Source organism: Sphaeramia orbicularis, chromosome 12, assembly GCF_902148855.1.
Source record: "Sphaeramia orbicularis chromosome 12, fSphaOr1.1, whole genome shotgun sequence".
Classification (NCBI taxonomy): Eukaryota; Metazoa; Chordata; class Actinopteri; order Kurtiformes; family Apogonidae; genus Sphaeramia; species Sphaeramia orbicularis.
In genome coordinates this window covers 38,328,363-38,337,356 of record NC_043968.1, presented here as the reverse complement: position 1 = coordinate 38,337,356, position 8,994 = coordinate 38,328,363, and positions in this window count along the sequence as shown.

The window sequence follows — 8,994 nt, the reverse complement described above, 5'->3', positions numbered from 1 at the left end:
GTGTTGCAAAAAATATGTGTAAAAATATACCCGTTACAAGTCGTTTGGACAGTCATTCGTCTTTTTTAGTTTAACAAATAAATATTCTTCTTCGGCTTGACAGCGCCACATTAAAGAGCCTGAGAAATCTGAAAAGCCCACAGACATCCCAGGTGCTTCATATGTCTGGGGCTGTCAGTGTCAGTGCACCACAAGTACACTACAATATTTGTATTTTTATTTATTATCTCTGAGAAAACAGAATATACACAGTTGACATGATCCACTTTAAATTCATACATATGTTTCAGGCATGTGCAGATTAAATCATCACTAAAGCATATGTGATATAAGAACACATCTAAAAAAAACAACTGGGATTGTCAAAGTTGTCAGATTGACATTGAATATGTATTGACTGATTCACAGCATCACCTCTTGCAGTGAGCAACACACACAGGAAAACAATCAACTTTAAAAGTTGCCTGTTTCCATTGAGTGAACAGTTAATTAAATTATTCTAAATCATTAAATTAAATATCTTTTTAACCCCTAAGTAGTAAAGTAATGATGCAAAAAATGTTTTATTTATTTATTTACTGTTAATTAATGAATTACTTAATTTACTTTATTGCAGCGCTTTCTTGATTGTGAAGCATAGCCAGAGCAATATTACTAAACCAACCTGTTGGACTTGGAGAGCTTGCAATCAAAATGCTTGAAGGAAATAAAAGTTTCTGCGACACTTCAAGCTGGATGAGTTTGTTTATTTGCATATGAATCAGGGAAGGGAGAGTGAATCACAACTGATCACTTGAAACACTTAAAGCTGTCCACTTGTGGCCTGATCATAATAAAAAAAAAACACGTCAAAATCAGGCGTGAAAAAGACCAAAGACTTATCTTAACATTTAATTAAAGTATGTGAGCATCCCAGCAGACTGCAATGCATGGTTCTGATTGGTAAATCTAAAATGAAACACTGTTAACTATAGAATCATTGTCATTCTTACATAGATTCAACCATGGGCTTTTCCAAATACTTTTTTTTCTTCATTTAAAATTTCATTTATGATAATATAATTCTCTGAATTAGGCATTTTCCAATGAATGCACTTATTAAATACATGAATCCTCCACCTAGTGCACCTCTATCCACTCCACAGGAATGTGTTATAGTTGTCTAGATGATGAACAAACAAACTGCTGAAGTAAAGAGAGCTATAAAAATCATCCATAAATATGAGAACAAAAATGATAAGTTCAATCATGTGTCCACATCTTGTTCCTTCATGAGGTGACAGATACCTAACAGATGAGCCAGGCATTGAACCAGGCATGTCTATATGTGTGCTGATATTAGTATATCTGCGCGTGTTCTGATATAATCATGTCTAAATACATGTACGTATGGTGATGTCAGCATCTGAAGCAAAAAAGTAAAACTGAGATTACTTTAAGAAAGATTTTGTGTTGTTTCAGTTATATTCAATAACTGAAGCTTAGCTTTATGTCAGAGTGATGTATAACAATTGCCTCTATATATGTGTTAAGTAAATTGAAACAAAATTGATGTTTTTATAGATATTTGAAATTTCGGCCATCGTAATTAAATGAGGAAAAAAAACCATTTCAAAATTCAAACAAAACTGGGACTTTGACCTACTTTTCCCAAAATGTAATCAGATCTAATCTGGGTTGCTGACAATTTATAAACCAAATTTGTAAGTAAATAAGTAAGTAAGTAAATTTTATTTATAGAGCACTTTTCACAGACAGAGTCACAATGTGCCTTATCAAATCAAATTTACGGAAACTTAACAGTATCCTCCAGGAGCAAACACTTGTGATTGGTGACAGTGGCGAGGAAAAACTTCCCTTTAACAGGCAGAAACCTCGAGCAGACCCAGACTCCTGAAGGATGGCCGTCTGCCTTGACCAATTTGGTATGAATTCAACTAGTAGTTTTGTTGCTAAAGTGTTCACAAACAAACAAACAAACCGAACCAAAAACAGTACCCCTTGCCTCTCCTTCAGGGGGCTTGTTATAACAAAACATCAATGAGATACAACGTATGTTATGTACTATGCCCTCATGCATTTAGAAAAAAACATCTTCAAACAGGCGGAAAAACAGCAAAGTTCATTGATAGTTATCAGGTTAAACATAAAAGTTAAACTTCGGGGGGGAAAAAAAGCTTTATAGAAGTTCAGCTCAGGTGGATGATGAAAAGAGATGAGAACAGAGACGTTGTGGAGTGCCTTTCACTGGTTGGTCTGGTAACTTGACTGTGGTCAGTAACTCCACCCATGTGATTAAAACACCACCATTGGAAAGTAAGAGTGCACCAGGTGACTGTAATACATAAAATACCCACTAGGAGGTGTTTCCATGGAACATTATACTGTATTAGTGCATTGACCCATGGGGAACCACGAGTCATATTAATACAGATATCTAGGGACTGAAGTTAGGAAATGTGTCGTTCCCATTTTTAGCACGGTACTGTGCTTCAGGTCAACCACCATGGGCAACGCAACATGATCGGAAGGCTACTGAATTCCAAAATTACTAATATCTCCCAAAATATTGGTCCTATCAACTTCCTGAAATATTTAATGTTGAGATGGGACTATTCCCCAACTGTAGGTACCACACTGGGCAGTTAAAAACATCTCAATTTCTCAGAGCTGTGCAGATACACACACAGACGCTCTGAGACTATCCAGTATTATGATATAGATAGATTATCCTTGAATCATAACCTATTCATGCAATTCTCTCAAATATAAGAGGTGACCTCTATCACTTTCAAAAAATGAATCAATTTGAATGAATGAATGAATGAATGAATGAATGAACACTTCTTTGACCTTAATCACCAAAATATAATAATGGTGTTTAAGTGTCTAGGTGAATATTTCAGTCATCTTCTGTTTGATGGTGTCAGATCACTGCGATATCTTGTATTAAACATTAAAGCGACTGGCCAGTAAACAGACATAAGTTTTCATGGTGGTATGCCATGGATACATCTAAAACAAAAAAAAACAGTCAAACACGATGAAAACTACATGCTAATGAGTAAACAAATGACATAATAACATAGAAGTTAATGTGTGACCACGGGAAAAGACAACTTAAAATAACTGTTCATCAACCAGATATGTCTATTATCTTTCTGTCATTATCTGTTTATGATGCAAGGAAAGTGCAGTTCAAGAAGTTATGGTCAAAAATGTGTTTTTCTTTTGTTAGTTCACATTGATCCTCACATTTGGCCAACAGAATGTTTCGCCAAGTGAATATTTGTGCTATAATTAAGGAAATTCTCTCAAGGGGATGCTGAGATATTGCATTCACAGGAGGAACAGTCTGTGGCCTTGGTCTTTTTATCCCACCAAAATCATATTAGATAACCATATAAATTCATTTTTATGTCCAAATGAAGGTTTCTGTGTATTCTGTCAAAAGGTTCCTGATATTAGTAAACCTAATTCTATTCTGAACCTTAATCTTTGTTGCATTGACTGATTTCTGATCAATAACAAAGATAATGATCCCCTTAAAGCCCAGAAGTGTCAAAAACAGGTTGTTGTACACCAGTTAATCTGCTGTAACAGTACTGGGTGGATGTTAAGAGTTAGTACACAGTGGTGCAGTGGTATTGATGGATGAAGGTTGAGCCAGTGATTCATCTCATTCTTCCATTATACAGAACATTAATAGCTGGCAGTAGCACTTGTGTTTGACGCAGACCAGGGGTCAGCAGGTCTTTCGCTCTGTAATGCTTTGCAGGATCAGCCTCCGGTTTACTGTGTCAGTTTGGTGGCAGCCTGTCAATGCCTGCTGAAAGTCCCTTTGGCTTTTCTTGTTATAGTAGCTTAGTACTGATACAGCAGATACATCAGGGGAAAGAGCAGTTTCACATCCATGCATGTCATGAGAAAAAAGCCAGTCATGTTTTAAAGAAGAAAGATCATCAATATTCAGTTGATAAGAGTTATAACTGAAAACCTTAATTAAAGTTTAAAATGTAAGATCAAGTGATTTATAACTTCATGAATGATCTGTTTTTCCAGATATTCAAACCTGTCACCACAGAAAGTGAAGATGCGTCTAAGATTTTTCAGGTGTTGTTCCTGATAATGTCAAGTGAAGTCCTGCATCACAAATCATACATTTTCATCAAGAGGTTAACAACTCCCCATGTGAGATTAAAAAAAACCAACAAAAAAACAGCTCAACCCAGAAATGATGCTGGATTCAGTTTTTCTTGTCACCATAAAGCTGTGATGACAGTAAAGGTATAATTGCAGTGGTCAGAGATCGAGCAGCAAATGTCGTTGTTGATGTGAAGGGCTTGGATGTTTTAAAATGCGAAGTACGTTGTAAAATGCAAATTCTTTGACATTTAATCCTCTCTTGGTGCACATGAACAAGCTGATCTCTAACTTCTTCAGTATTTCAACAAAGTTTGTTTCTTTGAGGAATATCATCAAAGTCCCCAGTCCCTTGGTGTCTGTCGGACTGAGGTGAGAGAGTCCTGAGTGGATATCAACACCCTGCACTCTGGTTCCAGGAACACTCAGCAGGCACCTTTGAAGTTGAGCTTTAGTTCAGCATTTACTAATGCCTGGCACATCTGACATGAATGAACTACAGACAGAGGACTCATGGACCTGAACAAAAACTAAAGTGAAGAAAGTTCTTATTGGTTTACAGATTTATAATTACAACAGTGGTGAATTTCTGTATTTTTGTCTTCTTGATAAGGGTAAATTCCCTGGGTTTCGAGAAATTAATCTGTGCTATTGTCATCATCGTATTAAAACGCATGTGAATAAATGTGAGGATTTTAACATCCTAAATCCTGCATGGACTCATCCTATCTGAGGGATAAAACAGATGTTTTGTCACCTTCCAAAATGATTCACATGAGCATTTCATGGCATGCAGAACTGGAAGGATGACATTAGTCAGTGCCCTCCAGAAGTGTCCATATGGCCTCCACAAAATGATTCAGTAATATAATTGAACACAATGTCCAACTCTTGTCATGAACTTAGATTTGTATCACATAACAGAAGTGTGAGGAAGATATAAACCTCTGAACACAGATGGACGTTTGCTGATGAACATTACACTGATGCTGACACAAAGTGAACACTCTTAACCTTAAAGGGGTCATAATTTGCTAAATCCACTTTTATTAGTCTTTGGTTCATTTATTTGTGTATTTGGACCCTAATAGTTCATAAAGTTTGAATTTGAACCCTCCAGGTGCTGCAAAGCTATCTTTGTATTCATTTTGGCAAAAATGTAGTGGATTTCTACAACCTGTTTTAATTCCTTCTTAATTTGTTACGTCTATAACTAGTTATGTCACCACATTTGCACATATAAGGTCAAGACTTCAGACAAACATTTCTCCGAGTACGCCATAATTGTTCGTCTGCAGCAGCGGTTGTTGTCCATACTGAAAATATGTCCAGACTTTGAGCTGATTACCTAAAATGTTCAGTTGTTGGTTGAATGGGAAAGAGCAGCACAGCCAACAACCTGGGGGGAGGTGGGGCTCATTTTTAAAAAGATCCAATGCTCAAAATGACCTTTCAGGTGTCATTACTCAGAAATAGAATTGAAGATGGACCTGTGGAGTTGAATTAATGAAGAATTCAGACCCAAGCACAGCATTTACAGTTTATGTAGACCACAGGGAGATGTTTTAAAGGGGTCATATTTTGCTAAACCCACTTTTATTAGTCTTTGGTGCATTTATTTGTGTATTTGGACCCTAATAGTTCTTAAAAAGTTTGAATTTGAACTCTCCAGGTGCTGCAAAGCTATCTTTATATTCATTCCGGCAAAAATCAAGTGGATTTCCACAACCTGTTTTCATCCCTGTGTCATTACTCAGAAATAGGGTTGAAGATGGATCTGTGGAGTTGAATTAATGAAGAATTCAGACCCAGGCATAGCATTTATAGTTTATGTAGACCACAGGGAAATGTTTTAAAATGCATAATTCCACTTGAAAAAAGCAAAATATCACTCCTTTAACAACAACTTAACCTGTTAAATGTATTTCTGTATTTTTGGCAATATTATTGCAACAAGTTGCCTGTGCGTTGTATTGTATTTCTTGGTTTCTTATTTTTCTTACAGGCCAATGAACACATTGCGCCTCTATTCAAGGATTCAGATGTGTAATACAATAAGTTTATGCAAAGAGTTTAACCACATATTTACTTCTTGTAATGATTATACTTGTACATTCATGTTTTCATTTTCTTGTGAGTATATACTCTAATATGTCAGATATAAATATAATCTTGTATTTCACCTAAGCTACAGAACACCTCAGACATGTCAACACAAATACGTATGATCCGCTTCTAGTAATAGGATTTTGCTGAAGCCGTGCATGCACCTAGCCATATTTCAACGTAGTTGCAATTACCCCCTAACCTCAATAATGTAATGGCTTACTGGCAACTAATAATCTCTAAAGCTACTTCACTAGCAATTATACTTGAAGGAGAAATGACCCCTTCAATCAGGTGGACCGGGAAAACAACCTTTCTATTTTGCTGTCATTGATATTTGTGAGGAAGAAAAGCAGAGGGAACGTGGTGTGTGGAATGAGCTGTGGGTCACAGTCAGGACTTGGCTCATTATTTCTATTCATGGCTTCAACAGCAGACAGAAAGCAGTGGGCCTCACAGTTACATTGATTAGTTTGACAACTGGCTGCATGTCCATCAAAATGAGCACTCAGGTCTGATGAAAGGTTTGGTTGGAAGAGACTTTAATAGATTTAGGAAGGACAAAGAGGAGGAGGGAGCAGACATCCAGTAATTGTGTTTCCAGTGTTGGCGGTAGCAGCTGACAGGAGACAACAAAGGAGAGGATACAACCACTCTGCCACCTTTCACTTCTCCCAAAAAATTACTTTATGGTTATTTATTCCACCAGCTGTTTCAATTCCAGACCATGCTCCAAGTTCAACCCACTGGTAGTATTATTATTATTTCTTTTTTAAGATCTCTTGAAAATAATAAACTGTGACAAAATCATGAAGAAAAAACCCTTCCAGAGGACTCTCAAACTATCCACTCTACTTCTACAGGCTTGATGCAAGATGTCATGCTACTTTTGTTTTTTGTTTTTTTGACTGGTCTTAGTAAAACATGACTGTCCTTAGGACTAATGCTCAAAAGGGTATTAAAAGGTCAGTGATGAAGCCAGAGGCCAGACCTAACTTATCGTGAATTTAAAGAAAAACAAAACACACACAATAGCATCTAAATATCAACGCTTAAAATACAAGTGAGGGAAATGAGGGCAATATATTAACATTAAAAGAAGTAGACACATTCATAAAGATGAAGTGACCACAAAAGAAGCATATCCACTGGCTTTAAGTCAGACAAACAAATACATAACTGCTTTTATGTAGCATCTTTAATGAGTTGTATTTTAATGATGCATTTATTACACACTGCTGCTTTACTTATAATCTGTCTTTATGGATTCTGAAGGGTTTGATGCTGCACTCTTGAAAACAGTATTGTGTAGAAGTAAACAGTTATTTTCAGGAGTAAAAGCACATACTGAATGCACTGAGGTTCAGTGAAGAATGGTCTAATCAGTGAGCAATTTTAATTATGAGCTTTACAAGGCACTATTTTCTTCACTTCCGACTTTGTCACAGCTTAATGGTGTGCAAAAAAAGGTGATGTTTTAGCTCCTGACAGACTCACGAGAAGTTTAAAACATTTCAGTCAAAATTAGAAAGAATACAAAGCTTTTGTGTTGCATAAGAATGTCGGTTCTTTTATCTGTAGGCACTCACAGACTCTATTTAGAGCACTTCAAGCTCATTGAAAATGCCCTTATTCGCCTACAGCTTTGAAACTGTGGTCCTGGTTTGGTAATATATAATTTCTTTCTGCAAAAACAATTTGAAACTAGATAAATGGGACTGATATTGAGTGGAACCAACGTTCATGTTCCTGGTTGAAGTGGTCAGAATACTTGAGTAGCTATTGACAGCTGTTGAGTCTGTAACTGCATATCACCAGAATGAGCTTTTTTAAGACTTTGCTGGAAAGTAAATTAATATTGTGACACCCAGAAACTGTATACTGTAGTGACAGTCAAATTTTAATGGAAAAGTGAATATATCCAAGAGCATGTATGTAAAATTTCACAAACTAAAAAAAAAAAAAAAAAACCTGCAGCAGTGAAATGATTTGCTTTGGTTTTGTAACAAGGACTGAAGTGAAATGCCAGCATCTGAACAATATTATGTCAGTGGTTGAACAGAAAACTGACCCAATAACATCTGCTACTGATGTTCAGCCCACTTACCTAAATAAAATGTTAAAATTGAATGTTTCTGCAAACCAAGTATTCATAATCTCAGCATTTGTAAATAATCAATACAGTTCATATAAATATTTCAAGATAGATACACACTATATAATAATGTTGTCTTAACCATCTAAGTGTTCATGGTGTTGTATACGGAAGTGTCATGAACACACTGGGCTGGTTTAAGGAAAGACACTAGGATTTATGGAATATACTATTATTATTATTATTATTATTATTATTATTATTATTATTATTATTATTATTATTATTATTATTATAGATTGTCATAGTCAGTCAGCTGATAATTCTAAGCATAAGCCTTTATTTTAATGTTTGATTAAAGTCCACCAGCATTTTAGTATGTTGTTGTTGTTGGGGTTTTTTTGCCCAAAAAAACAACAAAAAACAACAAACATAGATATATTTTTTTTTTTTGCTTTTTTTGTCTTGTACTAAAGCACTACATTGTTACCTTTGGCGTTTGGATCAGGTTAACTCTCTGCTTTGTGTTTGTTCTGGAGTCTGAAAGGATCACTATCTCACTATGCAGCCCAACAAAAATTATCCAATCATATGACATCGTAAACCAGCTCTGATTGGATCCAGGGCATGACCCACAAATGGACGTCCAT